Source organism: Orcinus orca, chromosome 4, assembly GCF_937001465.1.
Source record: "Orcinus orca chromosome 4, mOrcOrc1.1, whole genome shotgun sequence".
NCBI classification, from domain to species: domain Eukaryota; kingdom Metazoa; phylum Chordata; class Mammalia; order Artiodactyla; family Delphinidae; genus Orcinus; species Orcinus orca.
Window position 1 is genome coordinate 81996615 of NC_064562.1, and position 22620 is coordinate 82019234.

The 22620-nt window shown below is 37.5% G+C and overlaps 1 protein-coding gene across 5 annotated transcripts in view; it reads left to right on the forward strand.

Annotated features, from left to right (window-relative positions):
- Nucleotides 1–22620, forward strand: part of SCFD2 (sec1 family domain containing 2) — a 411092-nt gene that overhangs the window by 188595 nt on the left and 199877 nt on the right. The window lies entirely within an intron of this gene.

The following is a 22620-nucleotide window of genomic DNA, read 5'->3' on the forward strand; positions in this document are numbered from 1 at the left end:
AATATGTACGTAAGAGGCATGTGTCACTTCTTGTCAGAAGTTCCTCCCACAGTATCCTCCAATTTCAATATTTGTCCAGCACTAGTGAAGATATTACCAATGAGAGAACATGTCTGCTCTCTCTTTGGCTTCTTACAGTGATTGATAACCTTTCTACCTCTGATTGATGCTTATTAATTCGGCCTTCTGGGAATCAGGATGAAAGCAAATCTTATACTACTTTTATGTGTGTGGAAGTTTCTAGCGTGAATCTGGCATAGGGTAACAAGCAGGTTCTCACTGTACATTTTTAAAAATAATTTAAAGATACGTGTCTCAATCTTTTCTTCTTTGGGTTGATCTTATTTTTTTCAATTTTTTTCTTGAATGACATGCTTCTAAGTCTCCTAACTATATTGACTATTTTCTTCATCTTGTGCTCCAATTTGTCTATAAACCTGTTTTCCTTTTATTTTTTAATCCTTTCTATAATGTATATCTTTTAATTTGCTGTGTTGAGACCATTTACATTTATTGTAATTATTGAAATGTTTGGATTTAGGTCTACCATTTTATTATTTGTTTTCTGTTTGTTTCTTGTATTTCTCATTCTTCTGTTTTCCCTTTCCTTCCTTCTTTTGGGTGGTTTGAGCACTTTTTAGTATTGCATTTTTAATTTATATATTTTTTGTTTGACTCTATTTTTTTTTTTTTGTGGTACGTGGACCTCTCACTGTTGTGGCCTCTCCCGTTGCAGAGCACAGGCTCTGGACGTGCAGGCTTAGCAGCCATGGCTCACGGGCCCAGCCGCTCCACGGCATGTGGGATCCTCCTGGACCGGGGCACGAACCCGCATCCCCTGCATCGGCAGGCAGACTCTCAACCACTGTGCCACCAGGGAAGCCCTGACTCTATTTTTTTGTATAGTGTTTTTAGAGGTTGCTCTAGGGATTACAATATACATACTTAATATATCAACTTAATATTTTAGTACTTCAAATGGAACATAGAAACATTATTCACATATATTAAAAACAGGTCTAGTGAAAATGAATTTTCTTAATTTTCTTTCATCTGAAAATATTGATTTCACCTGCAATCCTAAGGAATACTTTCACTGAATATAGTTCTTTTCTCTTAGCGCTTAAAAAATGTTTCACTTTCTTCTGGACTCCAGTGGTTTCTGATGAGAAGTCTACAGTCATTCTAATTTCTGGGTTTGGGGATGTTTTTAGCTCAGCCTGAGGGAAACAAGAGATGGAAATGGTATACTTCCCACCAGTTTGATGGGATTTCAAAGTCTGGTCTCTTGCATTCTGGTTTCATGCACTCTGTACAGGTTTTGTAATGGGAGATAAATGATGGGGTGTGCTTACTTCATCTAACCCAGAGCCTCTCTATGCATCTGTTTTGGGGAGGAGTGGATATTCAACAGAAGCTGCTAAACACTGTTATATATTAATAAAGTATGTGTGGTATGTATGTATATATGTATATATTTAATAAACACATATTACTTACATATATGTGCCAAGCATAATTTTAGGTCTGTTGCAAATTAATTAATTTAATACTTATGACAGTCCTATGAGGCATGTACAATTATTGTCCTGTATTTTACAGATGAGGAAACTCAGGAACAGAAACTTTAAGTTGCCCAAGTCACATAGCTAGCAAGTGGGGAGCTAGGATTCAGATACCTGGGGAGTCTGGTTCAGAGTCCAACTCTTAATCATCACACTAAACTGTTGTTAATTAAATTGTTATAATTATATAGTTATATAAAAAATAAGAAGAAAAGAAAAAATAATAGCTCATCATTATTGAGCACTTTCTAGATCTTTGTTCTATACTAATAACTTTATACACATCATCTCATTGAATTGATTTGTTCATTCATGCAGTTTTTATTGAGAATTATGTTAGGTACCGTGTGAAGTGCTTGGGCTTAGAAGCGAGCAAGAGAACAGTTCCCTGCCCTGGTGGAGGTTGTATTCTAGCAGAAGGGTTGTTAAACAAATGACTCCCATGTAATTATGTGATTGCAGTGTGAAAAGTGTTACAGAGGAGACTATTAATGGGGAGAGCATTCTAGTGGGGTTTCTAATTTAAAATCTACCAGTCATGATAGGATAGATTATTTTGAAATAAAAAACAACCTGAAATTTTCAGTGGCTTAAACCAATGAAATTTATTTCTTGTTTATACTGCATGTCCATCAAAGAGTGGGCTGAAGGCTTTCTTCTGTGTTAGTATTTTTGTCTTCCTCAATCAGGGACACAGGCTGACAGAGCAGCCACCAACAAGCACATGGCCATTCTCGGGAGAAGAGGAAAAAGCATGGAAGACAGGACTGACTGTTGAACCTTTTACCAAGAAGTAACCGTAGCTTCTGCTCACATTTCATTGACCAGAGTGAGGATATGATCAGTCCTAACTTACAGGGGACAGGAGGAGTAGTTCTGCTGTGTGCCTAGAAGAAGGAAACCCAGAAATATTTGGGGAGCAGCATTAAGATCACCAGGTTTGTCTTGAGGTCAAGGAAGGCTTCCTTAAGAGACATCGTTTGGGTTGAATTCTTAAGCAAAAGGCAGAGGGATTGGGGTTGGGAAGTAGATGGAAAGGCAAATGTGACTGAAGTAATGGGAGTAAACAGAATTATACGAGGTCTTGTAAGTTAAAGGGGTTTGGGTTTTATTCTAAGAGCTATGATAAGCCAGCAAGAGGTTTTGAGTAGATGTAATCAGATTTGTACTTTAAACGGGATCCTGTGGTTGGTGTGAAGAGTGGATGGGGTGGGAGTGAGAATGAGTAAGCATAGGTGAGATAGTAAGTAAGAATAGGTGTCCTATACTACTGGGACAACAGTGAGAACACTGTTGTCCCAGTAGTGTAGGCTAGAGAATATGGTAGTTTGATTTAGGCAGTAGCAATTGACAGAAATGGGTGGATTAGAGAAACCGGGTTTAGAGGTGGATGGAATAATCCTCCGTGATCCCAAAGAATCTACTAGTCTCCACTTTCTGCATGAGGAAACTAAAGCTTGGGGAAATAACAAAGCTTTGCTAGTGAGTGGCAAACCAGGAATTCCAACCTGACCTCATTCCCAAACTTGTACCCTTAACTGCCATATCACACTACTTCAGTAGAACGTACTGAGAATAGTTTATGTCCCTGGAATGGAGAATAGGCTGGAGAGCTTACATTGCAAATGGTCAGGGCTCCCACTTGGCTCAGATGGTGCTTGCAGACCCTTTGATGGCAGATGCCAGGACTCCTACTTTCTCTGCTCACCTATATGGGCCTGGGATCCTGAGCCCTACTGGCTGCACAGTAAATCCCAGTCATGCTTATAGTGAGGTGATGTTAAAATCAAAGTTGAGAATCGTATCTAAATGCTTCCATTTAAATTAATTTATGCATTAAGGCTAGAAGCTTGATGTTGTAGGGTTAAAGTTCTTTAGAGATTTTAGTGCATCCTGATTCCTTCCTTCCTCTCTCCCTCCTTTCTTCCATTCTACGTTCCCTTCTTCTTTCTTTCATCCATTCACTTGGTCATTAATCATTTTTTGAGTGATGTTTATTGCAGGGCAGTATAGCAAAGTGATTCATAAAGTAGAACTCCAAAGTCCTTCCATAAACCCTTTTCCATACCTTCTACTGACATCAGAATTCCAGGCCTAGCTCAATATCCACCAGTCCATGAAGCCTTCTCCACTTCTGCCGAGGAGTTCTGAATGACTTTCACTGTGGTTATTTTTAAGTGCACTTTATCTTAGACTAACCTCCTACTTCCCTCTGTAGCTTGTTCTTGAGAATAGGGAGCTCATACTTTTTACTTCTTTCACTTTCCGGAATGTACTCATCATGATACTAAGTATGCAGTTACTTCCTAATACACTCAAGAATAGAACAATAAATGTTTTATCTTAATCTTTATATGACATTGGTTTTTGAACATGATAAACTGTGAAATACAAGTGGTCTTGAAATATAATCGTTCATAAAATCCATGCAACAAATCAGAAACCCAAATTAATATATTCAAATATGGAAATCTGTTAAAACAATATTATTTTTTAAATTAATTTATTTTTGGCTGCACTGGGTCTTCGTTGTTGCACGCAGGCTTTTCTCTAGTTGCAGTGAGCGGGAGCTACTCTTCGTTGCGGTGTGTGGACTTCTCATTGCAGTGGCTTCTCTTGTTGCAGAGCACAGGCTCTAGGCGTGCGGGCTTCAGCAGTTGTGGCTCACGGACCCTAGAGCGCAGGCTTAGTAGTTGTGGCACACTGGCTTAGTTGCTCTGCGACATGTGGAATCTTCCTGGACCAGGGCTCAAACCTGTATCCCCTGCATTGGCAGGCAGATTCTTAACCACTGCGCCACCAGGGAAGTCCTGGAAATTTTTAAATAGTAAAATTAGCAGTGTTGCCTAATATTCTTTTTCTGTTCCAGGATCCCTCCAGGATTCCATATTACATTTAGTCATCATATCTCCTTAGGTTTCTCCTGGCTATGACAATTTCTCAGACTCGGTATTTTTGATGACCTAGATGTTCTTAAGGAGTACTGTGCAGGTATTTTGTAGGATGTTCCTCAACTGAGATTTTTCTCATGTTTTTCTCATGATTAGCCTGGAGTTATGGGTTTTCTTTACATTTCCTGCCTCAGTCCTAGAATCAGCTATTTCTTCAAGGAGCCCTGGTTCCTTTCACTGGAGAATGGTATTAGAAATCAACATCTGGTGCTTAGTATGCTCACTGCTGTTGGGATGTTATTCTTCTAGACCCTCTCAGCTAACAAAGCAAGGAAATATATGTATGTATATAAAGCCATGTAAATATACACATTTATGAATATTTCCATTATAAAACCATCTCTATTCAGATTAAGCTAAACATTAGTTTATACTGATGTCTCCAACTCTGATTCATTACCATGTGGCTCATTCTAACCTCATTCCCCTTGGTCTTCTGTATACTTCCACACCAACAGTTAGAAACCTGGCTTCCACCATCCTCCATCCACTTATTCAATGGGTTAGATTCAGTTTACGCACCGTTCCCCTCCATTAGGATACTACGTAAGTTAAGTTGTAGATTTCTCAGGGTACCATATACAGAACCATCCCTCTTCAGGTGTGATGTTAATCACCTGGTCAAGGTTTTGTTGGGTTTCTTCCTGTAATATAGTTACTGTGTTCTCCCTTGCAACTAATAAAGCAATTTATGGTCATTTGCTTTGAAACAATGCACATATCTTGCTCCACATAAAACTATCACCCATTGATTCTTGCTCATACCGTTCTTACAGTGATGGCTACCAAAAAAATGGTGTTTAACTCCACCATATCTCTACTCCTTAGTTGACATTCTACGAGAAGGAAAAGCTCTCTTCTCCCCTAGCTGTCTGTGTATATATTTATCTATTTATTATCAGTATGGATTCCTATTGAATCAATGTATTATAATTCACTAATTTTGGTGCCAGTTGTCTCAGATTTGGCAGGTGTTAGCCTCTTCAAGCTGGCTCCCATATGCATTTGACATGCCTCATTATTTTGGGACATTTCCTTACTTCCTGGCACAGCAAGATATTCCAGGCTCATCTTATGCCTTTCTTGCTTCATCCCTGGAATCACCCTTTTTTTTTTTTTTAAATTCCCTGGTTCCTTTCAGTGGGGAGTGGTATATAGAAACCAAGATCTAGGCACTAGGTATACTCATTGTTAATGATGTGTCATAGCCTCTAGGCCCTTCAGCAGACAAAATTAGGAAAAAAATAATTTTTTTAACATACATACAAATAAATAAAAACGCACATACATACAAATTCATATTAGAAGCATATATACATTAGAAAATGGGTGTTATATCTATATATAGTTATATCATTAGTTATATAGTTATATAACTATATATATGTCTAGTAGATGACTATATGTACCTGCCATTCTACTCCAACCCCCAGGGTTCCTCCTTGCCTTTGTCCCATTCCATATTTGCATTTCACTTTTTTTTTTTAAACATCTTTATTGGAGTCTAATTGCTTTACAATGGTGTGTTAGTTTCTGCTTTATAACAAAGTGAATCAGTTATACATATACATATGTTCCCATATCTCTTCCCTCTTGCGTCTCCCTCCCTCCCACCCTCCCTATCCCACCCCTCTAGGTGGTCACAAAGCACTGAGCTGATCTCCCTGTGCTATGCGGCTGCTTCCCACTAGCTATCTACCTTACGTTTGGTAGTGTATATATGTCCATGCCACTCTTTCACTTTGTCACAGCTTACCCTTCCCTCTCCCCATATCCTCAAGTCAGTGCTCTAGTAGGTCTGTGTCTTTATTCCCATCTTACCCCTAGGTACTTCATGACCTTTTTTTTTCTTAGATTCCATATATATGTGTTAGCATACGGTATTTGTCTTTTTCTTTCTGACTTACTTCACTCTGTATGACAGACTCTAGGTCTATCCACCTCACTACAAGTAACTCAATTTCATTTCTCTTTATGGCTGAGTAATATTCCATTGTATATATGTGCCACATCTTCTTTATCCATTCATCTGTTGATGGACACTTAGGTTGCTTCCATGTCCTGGCTATTGTAAATAGAGCTGCAATGAACATTGTGGTACATGACTCTTTTTGAATTATGGTTTTCTCAGGGTCTATGCCCAGTAGTGGGATTGCTGGGTCGTATGGCAGTTCTATTTGTAGTTTTTTAAGCAGGCTCAATAACAAAAAAACAGCCCAATCCAAAAATGGGCAGAAGACCTAAATAGACATTTCTCCAAAGAAGATATACAGAATGCCAACAAACACATGAAAGAATGCTCAACATCATTAATTTAGAGAAATGCAAATCAAAACTACAATGAGATATCATCTCACACTGGTCAGAATGGCCATCATCAAAAAATCTAAAAACAATAAATGCTGGAGAGGGTGTGGAGAAAAAGGAACCCTCTTGTACTGTTGATGGGAATGTAAATTGATACAGCCACTATGGAGAACAGTATGGAGGTTCCTTAAAAAAATGCATTTCACTTTTTCACAGCGAGAGCCCTGTCTCTCAGCAGCATCAACACATTTACTCCATTTGCTTAATCCTACAGTGCACAAACGAAAAGAAAAAAGCAGTTTCAGAATTGCTATACTCATAGCACTATGAAAACGAAGCCTACGAAATATAGTTCAAGGTTTGCTTGCAGTTCTTTTTCTTCCCGGACTGAAGGTATTTATCAAAGCATTGTGTTCTCAAGTTACTTGGATCACTTCTTCCGTCACCTGCCCACCCGTGCCACAACATGGTTCTGTTTTTCAGTTGGGATCATATGTTTATTTGTTTGCATTCAGTTTCAGGGTTCTCTGCGAAGTTTATTGATTTAATTGTACTTTTGAATATGTGCAACATTAACATTCTTCCACATTTAAAATTATACAGAAGATGTGTTCAGAAATGTTACTCACTCCTCCATCGCTTTCAACTTGTATTCCACCCACCTCATTCATTCCTTTGTCGGTAACCAATTTTACTGGTTTCTGATTTATTCTTCCTGTGTTTCCTTTTGCAAAAATAAGCAGGGAAATGTATGGTTTCTTACTTCCCCCTTTTTCTTACACAGGGGCAGCATACTGTATGTACTGTTTTATACTGTGCTTTTTTTACTTAATATGTCCTGGAAATTATTCCATATTAGTTCACAGAGAGCTTTCTTGTTCTTTACTACCTTCGCCTAATATTTCATGGTGCGAATGCACCATACTTTATTTAACCACATCCTGTGGTTGGATATTTAGGTAATTTCTAATATTTTGTGATTACAAATGATGGTGCAATGGGTAACCCTATGTATACATGTTGGAAATATATGATCAGGATGAACTGTAGTCATGGTATTGCTGGGTCAAGGGTAAGTGATTTAGTTTTGTTAGATATTGCCAAATTCTCCATCCATACGGGTTGTACCCTTTTACCTTCCCACCAGCCATGTAGGAGAAGGCCTGTTTCTCTTTAGCCTCACAACAAACTGTATTGTCAAGCTTTTGATTTTTGGCCAATCTGATGGGTGAGGTATTTCAATATTGTTTTAATATGATTTCTCTTTTAAGTGAAGTTGAACATCTTATCATATTTTAATGTCATTTATATCTTTCATGAGAATTTTTTATTTATATCTTTTGTACATCTTTCTATAATATTTTTGGTCTGTTTTTGATCAGTTTTTTAAAGTTCTTTATAAATTAGGGATATTAGTCCTTTATCTAGGATGTACTTGCAAATATTTTCTTCTAATGTGTTGTCTTTTGTCTTTGCATACAGTGTTTTTTGCCGTGCATTTTTTTTAAGATAATTGAATATATCAGTCTTTTTAAATTGCATCTGGATTTTGAGTCATAATTAGAAGGCCTTTTTAACTTTCAGGTTATAGAAGAATTATTTAAGAATTCACCCATTTAAAAAAATTAATTGCATAATTTTATTTTAAAAATATCTTATTAATTTGGAGTTTGTGCTTATGGGCAACATGAAGAGTGGATCAAAATTTATCATTTTTCAAATGACTATCCAGTTGTCCAAATACCCTATATTAAAAAGCCATCTTTATTCCCACATTTTGGGATGCACCTTATCATATACTAACTTCCATCTGTCAGCTCTCCTTCTGGACTTGCTCTTCTGTTTCATAGGTCTATTTGTGCTCCAAGACCACACCATTTTAGTTATAGAGACTTTGTAGTAGGTTTTAATATTTCTTTTAGCTATTCCCTCACAGCTCTTTCTTTACATTGTTTTCCTTAGATAATCTTGTGCAGTTATTTTTTCATATGAACTTTAGTATTTAGTAAAGTCAATTTGTTTATTTCCAGAAAAAAATGGCTCCTTGGTGTTTTTATTGGGATTTCACAAAATTTATAAATTGACTTAGAGATCACAGGTATATTTTGATAATGTTGAGATGGAGATGTCCTAACCAAGAACCAGGGATATCTTTCCATTCGTTCAAATCTGCAATTGTGTTTTAGAGCCGTGTTTTAAAACAGTGTTTTTCACATAAGTTTTAAGCTTTTCAAGTTTATTTAAGTTCTTTTTAAGTTTACCCTTTCCTTTTTTTTTTTTAATGGCTTAAAACACAAACATTTATTTTCTTATTATGTCCGTGGTTAAAAAAGCAGGAGCAGCTTAGCTGGATGGTTCTGTTTTAGGATCTCTCATGACACTGCAGTGAAGGTGTTGGCTGGGGTTGCAGTCATCTAAAGGCCTTACCACCACTGGAAAATCTGCTTCCAAGATCACTCACAAGGATATTGCCAGGTGGCCTCTGTCCCTAACAGGCTGTTACCTGGAGATCTCAGTTTCCCACTACATGGTCCTCTCCATAGGGCTGTTTGAGTGTCCTCATGATATGGCAGCTGGCTCTCTGTGCTCCAGAAACTTTCTAACAAGGAGAAAACTTTCCAAAAATGAAGAAAGAAATCTTCCAACAAGAAGCCTGGATAGGAAATTGACATCCCTTTTGCCTTGGGTGCCAAAATCTGGGGGCAGGTGCACTCTGAGTTTCCCTTAAGAAGAAACTTCTTATGGTTTTTTTTGTTTGTTTGTTTTTTGTTTTTGTTAATGTGGCCTTGGCACGAGCCCTCCGTGCCTGCTGCATCTCCTCTGTCCTCCCTTAAGTTTACCTTTTTCATTGTTACTGTAAATGGAGTTTTCTCTACCATTATATCTTTTAACTTCAACCAGTGTTTTTAACATTTCTATTTACAAGCAATGCTTAACACATTTGCTTCTTCATTTCAAACAACTATCTCAGCACAGCCAGACTGTGTGCAATGCATCAAAGATAGTTCTTCCATGAGTAACTTTCTCTGTGTCAGCAGATAAGGTTGAAACTTTACACATGTACGGTGGACTAGAATCCACTAGAACCTTCGCCATCCAGAATTCAGAAGATCAGCTATTATTAAAAGGAGAATATCATTCTGGAAGCTCTGTGAGTTGCTCTTTGGATTAGTGCAACAGGAATGGTATAACCACGGTCAGAGAAAGGAACAGGACCAGAGATCACACCAGATCTTACTGGAACAGCCACATTTGGATGTGCAGCTTGTCAAGCTGGGTTTCCGCACAACACGATAGTGACTCATGTAGCCCCGTAAAGTCACTCAAACTGAGTTTCTGCAAGCCAGTCCTTTTTACAATGCATGAGGGGTGAAGTGTGTTAAGTAGTTTACCATACAGAACGCACTGGTAGTTTCTTCCCTGTCCCTGGGAGCTGCAGTGCTTCAGTGTAAACTTTGTGTTTGACATTTCTCTGTCTCTGATGAGGCATTTGAAGTTGTGCCAGAAGTGGAGATCTGTCCTTTCTGTACTTAATCTCACAGCTGTGGGTTTGCGTGGTTCATTCGGCAACACAGTTTGGGGTAGTGATGATTATTTATGCTAAAACTCTGAGCATTTGTATAGTCATGAGATTTCAGTGACAACTTACAAACTTTTTTAGACATTACTTCCAACATTAGTAAACTTTACACTCACTAGAAAAGAGAGTTACTAGAAAATACTAAAAAAGAAAGGGAATTTTCAGGACCCAGAATAAGGCTGAAATAAAACCAGAAGTTCAGTTTCTACAATCTCTTGATACTTGCTGGGTTTGGCTGAGGCCATATGAGATTCCGTAGGGAACTTTCTGTGTTTGTTCATCTCCAGCTATTCGTCCCTCATCCAAGTCTTATTCTCATGCGTATTTTGTCAGAATACCTTTTAAAGAATCTTTTTGATAATAGGAATTTGTAATGTAGTCCTAATGACTTTTCAACACCTCATTTAATGAAGGCAATTAAATTTTGCTAACTAGCCTGGATAGAAAAATTTTCTTATGACTAATTGAATAATCAGATTAAGAAACTGTTTCTCGGGCTTCCCTGGTGGCGCAGTGGTTGAGAGTCCGCCTGCCAATTCAGGGGACGTGGGTTCGTGCCCCCGTCCGGGAAGATCCCACATGCCGCGGAGCGGCTGGGCCCGTGAGCCATGGCCGCTGAGCCTGCGCGTCCGGAGCCTGTGCTCCGCAATGGGAGACGCCACAACAGTGAGAGGCCCGCTTACCACAAAAAAAAAAAAAAAAAAAAGAAACTGTTTCTCTATATACATGCATGCATGTGCACAGATTTCTTTATTTATATAATTTATTTAGTCTCTTACAGCTGTGATGGTATTTCTGATTCTTTTTTTTAAATACACCTTTACTGGAGTATAATTGCTTTACAATGGTGTGCTACTTTCTGCTTTATAACAAAGTGAGTCAGCTATACATATACATATATCACCATATCTCCTCCCTCTCGCATCTCCCTCCCACCCTCCCTATCCCACCCTTCTAGGTGGTCACAAAGCACCTAGCTGATCTCCCCGTGCTATGTGGCTGCTTCCCTCTAGCTATCTATTTCACATTGGGTACTGTATGTCAGTCCATGCTACTCTCGCAGTTCGTCCCAGCTTACCCTTCCCTCTCCCCGTGTCCTCAAGTCCATTCTCTACGTCTGCGTCTTTATTCCTGTCCTGCCCCTAGGTTCCTCAGAACCTTGTTTTTTTTTTAGATTCCATATATATGTGTTAGCTTATGGTATTTGTTTTTCTCTTTCTGACTTACTTCACTCTGTATGACAGATTCTCGGTCCATCCACCCCACTACAAATAACTCAATTTCTTTTCTTTTTATGGCTGAGTAATATTCCATTGTATATATGTGCCGCATCTTCTTTATCCATTCATCTGTCGATGGACACTTAGGTTGCTTCCATATTCTGGCTATTGTTAATAGTGCTGCAATGAACATTGTGGTACATGACTTCTTTTGAATTATGGTGTTCTAAGAGTATAAGCCCAGTAGTGGGATTGCTGGGTCAAATGCTAGTTCTATTTTTAGTTTCTTAAGGAACCTCCGTACTGTTCTCCATAGTGGCTGTATCAATTTACCTTCCCACCAACAGTGCAAGAGGGTTCCCTTTTCTCCACCCCCTCTCCAGCATTTATTATTTGTAGATTTTTTGATGATGGCCATTCTGACTGGTGTGAGGTGATACCTCATTGTAGTTTTGATTTGCATTTCTCTAATGATTAGTGATGTTGAGCATTGTTTCATGTGTTTGTTGGCTATCTGTATATCTTCTTTGGAGAAATGTCTATTTAGGTCTTCTGCCCACTTTTGGATTGGGTTGTTTGTTTTTTGATATTGAGCTGCATGAGCTGCTTGTAAAGTTTGGAGATTAATACTTTGTCAGTTGCTTCATCTGCAAATATTTTCTCCCACGCTGAGCATTGTCTTTTCGTCTTGTTTATGGTTTCCTTTGCTGTGCAAAAGCTTTTAAGTTTCATTAGGTCCCATTTGTTTATTTTTGTTTTTATTTCCATTTCTGTAGGACGTGGGTCAAAAAGGATCTTGCTGTGATTTATGTCATAGAGTGTTCTGCCTATGTTTTCCTCTAAGAGTTTAATAGTGTCTGGCCTTACATTTAGGTCTTTAATCCATTTTGAGTTTATTTTTGTGTATGGTGTTAGGGAGTGTTCTAATTTCATGCGTTTACATGTATCTGTCCAGTTTTCCCAGCACTACTTATTGAAGAGACTGTCTTTTCTCCATTGTATATTCTTGCCTCCTTTATCAAAAATAAGGTGACCATATGTGTGTGGGTTTATCTCTAGGCTTTCTATCCTGTTCCATTGGTCTATATTTCTGTTTTTGTGCCAGTGCCATACTGTCTTGATTACTATAACTTTGTAGTATAGTCTGAAGTCACGGAGCCTGATTCCTCCAGCTCCGTTTTTCTTTCTCAAGATTGCTTTGGCTATTTGGGGTCTTTTATGTTTCCATACAAATTGTGAAATTTTTTGTTCTAGTTCTGTGAAAAATGCCATTGGTAGTTTGACAGGGATTGCATTGAATCTGTAGATTGCTTTGGGTACTATAGTCATTTTCACAATGTTGATTCTTCCAATCCAAGAACATGGTATGCCTCTTCATCTGTTTGTATCATCTTTATTTCTGATTCTTAATAACCCCAGGACCATCATTTGGAATGCTGATACTTTTAGAATGTAGTAAATAATAATAGTAGATAATATTTATTGTGCACATCTGTGCCAGGCACTATTCCAAATGATTTATTTATTCTTCATAGGAGCCGTATTAACTGGTTTCTATTATTATCCTGCTTTGAACAAATGAGGAAACTGAAGCAAGTTAAATAACTTACCCAAGCTCACTCAGGTAATAATTATTGGTAATTTAATCCCTGGATTCTTAACCACCACAGAAGTAACCACTTAGCAAAAGTGAGGCTAAGAACTCTGGTTACTAACTAACATGACAGATAAAACTCCTGTTACTTTCATTTTCTCCACCAGTTCCCTGATAACCACTTTGGCTTCCTTTTAATTTACATGTACCATCATTTATTGGTATTTCTGGTGTTTCTACACTAAGTTTTTCCTTTATATTTCCATTTTCACATAACTGGGATGAGGTTCAATTCAGTGTCATGCCCAGGGTTTTATAAACGTTCACATACCGCTTATCCATAAATACTTTTTTTTATTAAGGAATGAAACCTTCCATTACATTAACACCCACTAGGGGGCATTTAATGAGGGAAATGGCTGATAATTATGTGTGCAGTAGGCACAGAGTAGGAGGAATGTAATGATAGTTTATGCTTTTCTATTTCAACTCTCAGCTTTGTGAAATTTTGTGATCCCATGTGGAAAAAATAGGTTGCTGAAACAGTCCTGTGAGTGACATCAGTGATTTGGAAAAGTGGGGAAGACTTGTAATTGTTTACTGCTTTTGTATTTCTAACGTTAATGGTCATGGTAGAAATGGTGGAAGCAATATCCTGGTACACCTTTTATCTTTCTGGAGACAATTGAAATAAGCACAACAGATACATGTTGGGTTTTCTTGAAGAGATATATACATATATATATATATATACACACACACACACACACACACACATGTATATATGTGTGTGTGTATATATACATATATACATACACATATATGTGTGTATGTATATATACATATATATACATAAACTCATATATATTTTCTTCTCCATTTCCCCCTTTTTATGCAAATGTTAGCATTGGACTTTGCCTGGCTTTTTTCACGTAATAAATTAATATTACATAGTGTATTATCATGTTATATTAATATTAATTAATATTACATGGTATATTATGATGTATTTTAACAAATTGTAATGTAAATTCATCACAGGCTGAGAATGTGCCATTATGTCTCTGTCTACATATGTGTAGCACAAAGCCTGTTATACTATACTATGTAAAGATTTGTTCAGTGAAATGAAGCACACCTCTGGGCTGCAATTTGCACATCATACGGCAACTTCTCATTTAGCTCTGATTCACTGGGATTATTTTACATGTATAGCATTCTGTTGTCATTTTAATGTCTCCTTGTTTGCCACACTTACCTAAAAACCTTCAGTGATGTTGATTTTGACCTTGGGAGATTTGTATTTCTCTAATTACTAAATCTCTACATCTTTTGAGAGTTTTGATATCCCAGAAGAATGAAAACTATAAGAATTACTTTTAAGAGAAAAGCTATAAATTATTATAATTAGAAAAAAAGGCATGACCAACTGTGTCTTAATAGTGAAGATGTGATATTGCTAAAACAGATTAAAAAGTACCAGACTCCATAGCCATATACTTCAGAGTGTATCTTTTCTCCCAGAAATACTCAGTCTGCCTGTGTTCTGTCACAGGCCACCTAAGCTGTTTTTATGAAAGCTGTAGCCACAGGACTCAAGAGGGACTTTGGGTGTTCTAAATTTTTGAACTGAAGGTTGAAATAAACTTACATTTGATAGAACAATAACCCATAATTAACTTTTATGTAACAATCAGATTTATGTAGATATTCTTGGAGGATTATGAAAATATAAGTTATTTTCCAGGGTCTGAATTACTGAAAGACCATCAGAGATAATGTATACTCTAGTGTTTTTTAATTTCTTTTTGCATTCTCAATCTCCTGTTAATAGTCACTTTGGGATTTACACACCTCCCTAGCACAGAGTTTGCCAGTTTCTTCTTTTACCTATTTTCTTCTTTTCTTTAGGTGACAAGAGTCAATTCTTTATTTCCGTTGGGAGATAGCACTTTTCCATCTTAGAAAAACTCATAGCATTGTTTCTTCCCATATGAATATCTCTTTTAACTTTGTATCTCCTAACTCTTTCCTCTCTCCTTTCGACAACAATCAAACAGACACACAGTTTCCTTTTTGGAGTCCATGGCTTTAAACTTTACAAATCTTGAGGCTTTCTCTCTCATCTGTTAATGACTATACTGGTATAATATAGGACAAGATGGTATGACACTCATTTGTATAATTGCCACCCAAAATTAAACAGCATGACAGCAGCTATAAGATTGTGGTCTTAGAGTCACATAAATCTCCGATGGAGTGTGCAGCTGTGAAGATTAGAGTTTCAGTGGCTAGGCAGACCTTTGTTTGAGTCACTGGTTCCTGGACCTAGGCAAGTCCCTAAACCTAAACCTCAGTTGTCTCACCTGTGAGGTGAGAATAATAATAGCAGCTTATCCCGTAGGAGTGGCATGAAGATCAAAGGAGAGATCACATATGAAGCTCTGAATACAATGCCTGGCACAGATCAATGCTCCATAAATATTAGCATTTAATTGTAAGCTCCATGAGGGCAGGGATTTGATTCATTTTGTTTATAGTTGTATCCCTGGCATGTAAGACAGTACCCATGGTAAGTTCTCCACAAGTATTTGCTGAATGAGTGAATGAACGGCTGTTAAAGACCTCATGCTAGAATACCACTTCCACAGTCACTGTTCTTTCCCCATCCCAAATCACATACTGTAGGTATTTTCATTCAAGCTTATTTATTTCCTATCTGTATCATATGATCCTTTCCTATACCATCTCCTAACATATTTAGCCATACCTGAGGTTCTAGGAGGACAGAGTGAAGAAGACTTGGTCTCTGCCCTCAAGGAACTTCTGTCTTATGAGGAAAAACAACTAAACAGACAAGTTGCTTCCTGGAGAGGGGTCCGTTCCTGGTTTCCTTTCATTCTTCATTCTATCTCTCTCGGCATTTTCAGTGAGTTTAGCTTGTACATTTTCTAAAAATTGCTGCCATGTATGATTTGAATCCAACAGAAAATCTGTTTGTGGGGAGATGTTTGTTTCGGGTTTCTTATTTTTCATTTTGTTGCCAAAATAGTTTTCACTTGTTATCCTCTTTTTGACTGGCTTCCAGTAGAATTGCAGATACAAAGCAACAGATGGCTGGGAAGAGGGTTTTGCAATGTCCCTTGGGCCCAGTGAAATCCCACTTGCCACCCAGACGTTGCAGTTTCTGACAAACCTTCAAAGATTCTCCAGTTTGTTTTCCATTTAAAAACTATACGGTGCTTGGAAGTCACCATAGCGTTTTTTATTATTACCAAAGTGAGGTTCTGGCTGTTGTAGCTCTCTGTAGAAGAAGCAAATACACATATTGGCACAGATGTCTTTTAAATTAATTTTCTTTTAATGGTTGAGCATGTTTTGAGATGTCACAGGGGAAATATGTTTGTATAACTCCACATTCCTTAGAAATGATTCCATGCAAAGATGTTCTGTGAATTAATAATATTAGCATTTAGTCAAGATACAGATTCTAAAATATTTAAAAATATGAAAATTCTATAAGCAGGTAGGCCATGTAGAGATGGTCCTAACTTTTATTCACTGTCAAAGAAATTGCTCAGATTTACTTTGATGTCTTGTCAAGCAGTTTTGCCCTAACTTGTATAGAAGAACAATTCTTTTATAATAAATGTCTCATGAGAAAATTAATTGGGTGTCTTCTGACTATGCATTCTGTAATTTTTCTACTTTGTAGATGTTGTCTCTTTTGTAACTATAGAATTAAACAGAAATCATTTAAACCAGAAACCTGGTTGTTGACATATCTCTAATTGCATAAAGTAGCGTAATTGGACTTGATCAAAATTTTAAATTTTTTGCTTCAAAGGATACTATCAAGAAAGTGAAAAGACAATACATAGAATTGGAGAAAATATTTGCGAATCTGTATTTGATAGTAGTCTAGTATTCAGAATATATGAGGAACTCTTACAACCCAACAATTAAAAGACAACCCAACTGAAAAATGGGCAAAGGATTTTAACAGATGTTTATGCAACAAAGATGACCAATAAGCGTGTGAAAAGATGCTTAGCTTCATTAGCCGTGAGGGAAATGCAAATCAAAACCACAGTGAGATGACACTTCACACTCATGAGAATGACTATATTTTTCGAAAGTGTAATAATAAATGTTGGTGAGGATGTGGAAAAATTGGAACCTTCATACATTGCTGATGAGAATGTAAAATGGTGCAGCCACTTTCAAAAATACGTAGCAGTTCCTCAGAAAGTTAAACATAAAGCTACCATATGACCCAGAAATTCCACTCCTATACCCAAGAGAATTGAGGATGTATGTTTACGCAGAAACTTGTATGTGAATGGTCACGGTAATATTATTCATAAGAGCCCCAAAGGAGAAACAACCCAAATCTTCATCAGCTGATGAACGGTTTGACAAAATGTGGTATATCTATACAATGGAATATTATTCAGCCATAAAAATAAATGAAGTACCGACATGTGCTACAACCTGGATAAACCTCAAAAACATGGTAAATGAAAGAAGGCAGACACAAAAGGGTTAGGGTCAGTGTTAGGGTTATATGATTCCATTTATGTGAAATATTTGGAATAGGCAAGGCTATAGAGACCAAAAGTAAATTAATGGTTGCCAGCGGCTTGCATGGTGGGGAAGAGGGAGGCGGGAAAAGGATAGGGAATGACTGCTAATGGGTCTGGGCTTCTCTATGGGGTGATGAAAATGTTCTGGAATTAGATAGTGATGATGGTTGCACACTAAAATCCACTAAATTGCATGCTTTAAAATGGTAAATTTTATGGTATGTGAACTGTGTCTTAACTTTAAAAAATCAACATAGAAAATCTATTTAAAAAATTAATTAACAAAGTAAGAATCCTGATATGAAAACATAACTGTCATTCAGTTGTGTTTTCTCCTTGAGGTCTTAATAAAAAGTTGTTGATGACAACAAATATCCCTCCCAGAATGTAAAGGATTGATTATACAGAAACCACCTAGACTTTGTTACCCCACACACTAAGATAATTGCCTGAAATTCTGTGTGGTCAAGTATAGATTTAACCATATGTTTCATTTACCGGGCTTCAGGAGGTGAATTGTAGTTTGCAGTTCTAATTGAAATGATGTAGTGGATAACCCCCGAAGCTGGAATTATCACATACTTACCGTATTTCATCTACTCTAAGATGCACGTTTTTTCCCAAATTTTACCATCTCTGGGATATATCTTACAAATGTTGGTATCTTGGCTTGGATGAAATATGGCAGTTTTGTACTGTGTGTGTTTGCTTTGAATGCCTTTCTAGAGCGGTTAGCCATACAAAATTAACTTTGCTCTTCCCTAAAAGGCCATTTATATTAAAATATCATTGCTAGTGCACCCCCAGTGGTATGTTTATTTTGAGGCTTTGAAACCCGGTTGTTGACCTATCTCCTAATTGCATAAAAAGTAGTTCTCAGAGGTTAAAGGAAGGCTTCCCACATTTCCCGTCCAGTTCTTTGTGGACTGAAGGGAGAAAGGCCTTTCAAGTTGTCCTACCTTCTTATTCCCTTCTGTCACATTGGGCCATTTGAAGGACTAACTGGAAACTTGAATTAAAAGTTCAAGTTAAAAAAAAATCCTGTCTCTATATGTGATATTTTGATTTGAAACTTTGAGAATGAAGTCTTGAAAGTGTTTATGGTAGACCATAATTTAATAGTTTTTTAAAAAATTGCTATAACCTATTTTAAGCATACCATGAAATCCTGTAATACAATAGAATTAAAGTTTTTTCCAGGTATCTTCTCTAAGACCTTTGGAAGCAGAAGGTTTTAGATTTCTGAGTGGAGATTGGGGAGGATATTGTTAATCCATGGTTTTTAAAATGTTTGTTTTACCCCTAAACACAGAGAGAACCTGGTCATTACAAATGGCAATACTTCTTAAAAATATAAACATAAAATGAAAACTCAGAGCATACATAAGCTAAGAAGCAGTTGTCAAGGAAAGTAGAGAGGGAGGGAGTATTTTCACTATTAGAACGCTTGGTTCTGTGTGATAGTATCCTTTTACAAAGGCAAAGCATTGCTGGCATTGCCTTTAAACAAATATATAACCCAGGCCATCTGTTCCTATGTGTTATACAACAGGAATACCTAACTATTACAATAGTGAAGAAAGGAATTTCTTCACATATATTATTAAAATGAGTATTTATACATAATATATCTTCTTATATATGTTTTCTATATAGCACAGATATGTTTCTGTATATGCCGTTATGGCCATCAAACTATTCCCTAAGGTCTTGGCTCAATGGTGATTTGTAATGGAGAAAGCGACTTTCTCATGCTCTTAGTTGAAGACTTAATATTGGATAGTAAGTCCAAGTTATGAAGCACATTGTGAGGGAAGTGGAAGCATTTAGTAAGAGCCTAATAATTGCTGTGCCAGGAAACATATAATGGTAATTATTAGGTGCTTTGAATACTCTTTCCAGTTTGGATTCTTGTTGAAAAATACTTCGGGTGCTTGGATGAGCACATGGAATAGACAATCTCTCCTCTCCCACTTTCTTTCCAGCACTGTTCAGACTCCTCCTGGTGAAAGGGGAGTAGCTCTTAGAGGGCAGGGACAACCACAAGAGGTCAATAAATTCTCAGTGCTATGTCTGCCTAGCTAGCCATCATAGCCAGTGATGGCACATATGGCCTAGATGCAGGATATCTGATGAAAAACTCATTTCAGACCCAAGATGATACAGTGAGGTATAAATCTTACTTGACCTACACCTCATTCTATATTCCATCTTAAGTCAGTGAGTGTGAGTAAAAGAACTGATTATAGCCATTGACAGGTTGATTGTTTTATTATATTAGCCAGTACAGTATTGTGGATAAGACCATGGATAGTGGAATCAGATTATGTGGGTTCATATTCTGATTCCACTGTTTATTAGCTGTGTGACTTTGGGCAGGTTGTTTAACCTCTCTGTGCCTTAGGATTCTTATTTGTAATGTAGGGCTAGCAATAGCATGTGCCATATAGCAGTATCATCATAATGAAGTGAACCTCTTAGAACATTACCAGCACATAGAGTAATTGCCCAAGGATGCTTCTTGATTTGCTGTAGAAACCAAGTTATCAGGAAAACCATCTTTGGAACTGGGCAAGGGCCTGAGCTGGGAAAGTAGCCTTGGACAGTGAAAGCCATCATGTGAACTTTGACCTGGAATCCTAGTCCCTTAAAAGGAAAGAGAGAGAGAGAGAGAGAGGGAGGGAGGGAGGAAGGAAGGAAGGAAGGAAGGAAGGAAGGAAGGACGGGAGGAAGGACGGGAGGAAAGAAGAAAGGAGAGAGAGGAAGGAGGGAAGGGAGGGAGGGAGAAAGAGAGAAAGAAGACTTCTAGTTTGGACCGTATTGTTTAGAGAAGCATGCAATGCACAGAATGAAAATTGAAACCTTGGGAGTATTTTCTCACCCAAATAAAAAAAATTTAAATAGCTTTTAAAATTATGGATTGTCTTTTTGTCAAAATGGCACCTTTAATATCAGGCTTTGCTACAAATAATTCATTAATTCCTTAGTATGACTACTCTCTTTCCATTTCTGGGACTAAAATAGATTTCTGACCTATGAGTACTTTGATAATTTGAATTATTTGCTATTAAAAAAAGAGTAAATTGAGATTAAAGGCAATTTAGTATAGTAGAAAGAATATAAGCTTGGTGATATAATGACCTGGCTGTAAAATTCTGTTCTGCCACTTACGGCTTTGTGATCCCAGGCAAGAGCTTAACTTCTGTGAGCCTCAGTTCCTTGTTTGTAAAATGAAGCTAATTAAGGCTTCATATTTCAACGCAAATGATTGTGCTCAGAAAATGGTTCCTATAATTTAGCCAATAAATAGTTCCTGTTAACCATGCAGAGGGTTCAGACAAATCAGCCATTTTATGTGGCAGTTTCAGTGGTGACGGTGCTCCTAAACATGCGGGAGCTTAACAGTGATCACGGGGCGCCTGGCTGAACTTGACGCTCGCAAGCTCTCATGTAGAATTTTGGCCTGAAAAGGAAACTTAAAAATTTAAAGTATATCATGGACTTCTCTGGCAGTCCAGTGGTTAAGACTCTGCGCTTCCACGCCAGGGGACATGGGTTCGATCCCTGGTCAGGGAACTGAGATCCCACATGCCACGTGACACGGAAACAAAACAAAACAAAACTTGAAGTATATCACAAAGAAAACTAGTATATATTTTAGATGTAAAATCCAGGAAACTAATAGCGACAGCTAATTATGTGATCTTGTGCAAGTTAAATGTTCTATGCCTCGTTTTTGATATAGGATGATTGGACTAGACGACCTTTGAAAAATAAATATTCATGAGTTCAGGAAAGATAGAATAAGCTTTTAATACCATGGAGATGATTCAGCATTTGTCAAACAAGCATATAAGTATTACTAGAGTTTGCCAGTGTGATTTGTTCAGAAAACTTGTGGATTTGAGAAAGGGAGGAGTGAAAATCAGATCTTAAAGCTGCAATATAATCTATTAAACAGTCAAGCACTTAAAGAAATCATCTTAATAAAGTTTTGAAAGCACTCATCTAATATTGAATTGACTACATGTGGAAAACTTCTATTTTTATGTTATTTTTACTGTGGGATCTTCAAGTTAAAAGTGATCACACTTAGGCTGATTACCTGCATCTGTATCCCCCAGGCTAGATTTTCTCAGAACAAAGGAAGGTTCTTCCTAATGGGAAGAAAATACAGTGTAAGCTCCATGATGATGCTATTGGATGCTAGAACAATATACTTTTGATAGCTGAATTGCATTCTTTTGTTTTTAACATCTTTGTTGGAGTATAATTGCTTTACAATGTTGTGTTAGTTTCTGCTGCATAACAAAGTGAATCAGCTATACGTATACATATATCCCCATATCTCCTCCCTCTTGCGTCTCCCTCCCACCCTCCCTATCCCACCCCTCTAGGTGGACACACAAGGTGACACCAAGGTGATTCCCTGTGCTATGCGGCTGCTTCCCACTAGCTAAAAAAACAAAACATTGGGTAGTATATATAAGTCCATGCCACTCTCTCACTTGGTCCCAGCTTACCCTTCCCCTTCCCTGTGTCCTCAAGTCCATTCTCTACGTCTGCGTCTTTACTGAATTGCATTCTTAAGACCTTTTCTTGGCAAAGTTTGAACAATATACAAAATCTCTTCCAGTGCATTTAAATTAGGGTAATTACCAAGCCTGTTTGTCTCCAGATTCTCCTCTGCTGCTGAATGAAGAAATAATTTGTCCTTAAAAAAGTAATGCCAGCAGGGAAGGGAAGCCCCATTGGATAAACCCAAGTGTGTCAGCAGCCGACTCCGGGCCAGTGTAGAGATGCTGCCGAGGAGCCCC